This window comes from Lathyrus oleraceus, chromosome 7 (assembly GCF_024323335.1).
Source record: "Lathyrus oleraceus cultivar Zhongwan6 chromosome 7, CAAS_Psat_ZW6_1.0, whole genome shotgun sequence".
Lineage (NCBI taxonomy): Eukaryota > Viridiplantae > Streptophyta > Magnoliopsida > Fabales > Fabaceae > Lathyrus > Lathyrus oleraceus.
In genome coordinates, this window is record NC_066585.1 from 197,885,810 (window position 1) to 197,889,727 (window position 3,918).

Genomic DNA, 3,918 nt, shown 5'->3' on the forward strand with positions numbered 1-3,918 from the left:
CTATGAATGGTAAAGGAAAATGATCTTTTCGGGTTGCTTTGTTTAGTTTCCTATAGTCAATGCATATTCTCCATCCCGATTCGATTCGTTTGGTTATAGTTTCTCCTTTTTCATTTTCGATCATTGTTATACCTCCTTTCTTTGGTACTACGTGTACAGGGCTAACCCATTTGCTATCGGATATAGGATATATGATACCTGCCTCTAATAACTTCGTTACTTCCTTCTTCACTACCTCACTCAGGATCGGGTTTAGTCTCCTCTGATGTTCCCTAGAAGTTTTACAGTCTTCTTCTAGCATGATGCGGTGTATACAAATAGAAGGACTTATCCCTTTGAGATCGGTGATGTTGTATCCTAGTGCGGTTGGATATTTTCTTAAGATATGTAGGAGTTTTTCGGTTTTGAGTTTTCCTAGGTCTGCATTGACTATCACTGGTCGTTCAAGTTCTGAGTCTAGGAATTCATATCTCAGATTCTTGGGAAGTGTTTTCAGGTCGAGGGTTGGTTTCTTAAGGCATTGCGTAGGATCCGGTGTTATAGCTAAACATTGGTTAAGTCTGTCTTCTACACGATAGTCAGGAAATTTGTCATTTTCTAATTCTATTTCTTTTATGCATTCATCGATTATATCCATGAAGTAACATGTGTCTTCTATTGCAGGTGCTTTCAAAAATTGGGAAAGAATGGACTCAATTTTCTCTTCTCCTACTTCGAAAGTGAGCCGTCCTCGTTTTACGTCTATGATAGCACCGGCGGTTGCTAAGAATGGTCTTCCCAATATAATGGGTGTAACTTCATCTTCTCTTATGTCCATAATTATAAAATCGGTTGGAATGTAGAATTGACCTATGCGCACGGGAACGTTTTCAAGAATTCCTACAAGATATCTAACGGAACGATCTGCTAATTGCACAGACATTTTAGTTGGTCTTAATTCTCCCATTTCCAGTTTCTTGCATATGGACAAGGGCATAACAATGATACCGGCTCCTAAATCGCATAGAGCTTTGTCTATGACAAATTTTCCTATGTGACAGGGTATAGAGAAACTACAAGGATCTTTAAGTTTAGGAGGCATATTCTGGATTATAGCGCTACATTCAGTAGTGAGTGTAACGGTTTCTCTATCTTCAAGTTTCCTTTTATTAGAAAGAATTTCTTTTAAGAACTTAGCATATGAAGGCATTTGTGTAATCGCTTCTGTAAAAGGAATGGTGACGTTTAATTGTTTCAGTAGGTCAACAAATTTTTTAAATTGGCCCGCGTCTTTGGTTTTAATAAGCCTTTGAGGATAAGGGATAGGTGGTTTATAAGGCGGTGGAGGTACATAAGGTTCTTTCTTTTCTACGGTTTCCTTATTACTCTCTTCCTTTTCCTTAGGTTTATCTTCTTCCTCAATTGACTTTTTAGAGTTTTGGTTTTCAATTCTTGGATCAGATGGTCCTTCTACCTCTGTTCCACTTCTCAATATAATTGCATGAGCATGGCTTTTCGGGTTAGGTTGGGGTTGTCCAGGAAATGTACCAGTTGGGGCAGCAGTAGGCGCTTGTTGTTGAGCTACTTGTGAGATTTGTGTTTCCAGCATTTTGTTATGGGTATCCAGGGCATCTACTTTACTTGCTAGTTGTTTAATCTGTTCGTTAGTGTGTACATTCTGGTTCAAGAACTCTTTATTGGTTTGCTTTTGAGAAGCTATGAAGTTCTCCATCATGATTTCCAAGTTGGATTTTCTAGGAACGTTATTGTTGGGTGTAGATGGGGTCGGCTTTTGATATCCAGGAGGTATAGCTGGGGCTTGACTGGGAGCTTGACCTGGTGCGTATAAAGCATTATTACTCTTATATGAAAAATTAGGATGGTTCTTCCAGTTTGAGTTATAGGTATGCGAGTAGGGATTTCCTTGAGCATAGTTCACTTGCTCTGCTTGGATTCCTGTTAGGAGTTGACAATCTGTAGGAGTGTGACCTTGGATTCCACAGACCTTGCAATTTTGAGTCACGGCAACCACGGTGGCTGGAGGTGATACATTTAAACTTTCAATTTTCTGGGCAAGAGCATCCACTTTTGCATTAACATGATCAAGGCTACTTATCTCGTACATGCCATTCTTCGTTTGAGGTTTTTCTACCATTGTTCGGTCGCTTCCCCACTGATAATGATTTTGGGCCATGCTTTCGATAAGTTGATAAGCATCGGCATAAGGTTTATCCATAAGCGCACCACCTGCGGCGGCGTCTATTGTTAACCTTGTGTTGTACAAGAGACCATTATAGAAGGTATGAATTACTAACCAGTCCTCTAAACCATGGTGTGGACAAAGTCTCATCATGTCTTTGTATCTTTCCCAGGCTTCGAAAAGAGACTCGTTATCTTTCTGTTTAAATCCATTTATCTGGGCTCTCAACATAGCTGTTTTGCTTGGAGGAAAATATCGGGCAAGAAAGACTTTCTTCAACTCGTTCCATGTGGTGACTGAGTTGGAAGGAAGAGACTGAAGCCATCTTCTAGCTTTATCTCTTAACGAGAAAGGAAAGAGACGAAGTCGAATTGCCTCTGAAGTGACACCATTAGCTTTAACAGTATCAGCGTATTGGACAAATACGGATAAATGAAGGTTTGGATCCTCGGTAGGATTTCCAGAGAATTGATTCTGTTGCACTGCTTGTAACAGCGAAGGTTTAAGTTCGAAGTTGTTTGCTTCGATTACGGGTGGAGCAATACTCGAATGCGGCTCATCTTGCGATGGAACGGCGTAATCTCGAAGAGCACGAGCTGGTTCTGCCATCTCGGGTATCGGCGAAGGAAGAAGATTTTTGAGATCAGGAATTTCGATTGGAGAGAGATTGTTTGCAGCACGATACTCTCGAATTCATCGTAAGACTCGGAGATATCGTTCAACGTTGTTGATTCGTAAGTAGTACGGTTCGCCTTGTAAGCGAGTGTGTGGCATACAAATCAACGAAAGACAAGGAAAAAAAATAAAAAATTGCCTTAGTCTCTACAGCGTAACAGAAGAGTTACGATATCGACTAAATAAAAGTCCCCGGCAACGGCGCCAAAAACTTGATCGCGACTTTATAAGTCTATTGGGGTATTAACTGCAAGTGCACAGTCTAATCGCGTAGTTTTAAAAGATATCGATCCCACAGGGACTTATGAATCGATATACCGTTTTTCTAAGGTTACTTCGTAAAGTTAAGGCGGATGATACTTTGATGATTAGGAGGAAAAGTAAAACTAAAATTGGATCTAGATTAAATATCAAATAACGCGGATATCGGTATGTAGTTCGTCGTAATTAGGGAATCAAATCTTCGTTGGTTTCTTAATTTTAAAATAAATCTTTTCAGTAGACACTATTGATTAAAAGTCTTTTCTCAAACTCTCGCTATGTTGAATAGACTATGACTTTATATTAACGTGCGCTCTCACTATTTAGTTAAGTCCAAAATCACTTATTGAAAACAATAGAATCTATAGAAACTCTTTTTATTAAAATACTAACCGTTTAAACACCCTCGTCTCAAACTCTCGCTCTGTTGACTTAGATTATATGATTAAACTTAAATGCTTAACTCTCGTCCTCACATCTAACCTTTAAAAATACTATTTGAAAATGATTAGAATTTAATTAACTCTAAAAATTGCTTTTGCCCTGATTTAAAATTAATGTCCAATTTACATTGTCCAGTTAAAAGCTCAAACTGTCGTTCTATTGATTTTAACTTCTTTATGCTTTTTACTCTCGTACAAAAACTTTGGTATTAACTCTGTAAATTGAGACCATAAAAAGAGTGATTATATTTTTAAATAAATTTAAACCAACTTAGTTTTGATTCCTTCATTCCGCTTACTTTACATACCGATATCTAAGTTTATTTAGCCGGACATGCTAAACAAGCCTAAACAATAATT

At 38.3% G+C, this 3,918-nt stretch overlaps 1 non-coding gene across 1 annotated transcript; it reads left to right on the forward strand.

Annotated features, from left to right (window-relative positions):
• The first annotated feature begins 2,303 nt into the window (after positions 1 to 2,303).
• On the forward strand, positions 2,304 to 2,410 carry LOC127108954 (small nucleolar RNA R71). Its single transcript, XR_007796450.1, has one exon. It is a non-coding gene; the product is annotated as a small nucleolar RNA R71 (small nucleolar RNA).
• The last annotated feature ends 1,508 nt before the right edge of the window (positions 2,411 to 3,918 follow it).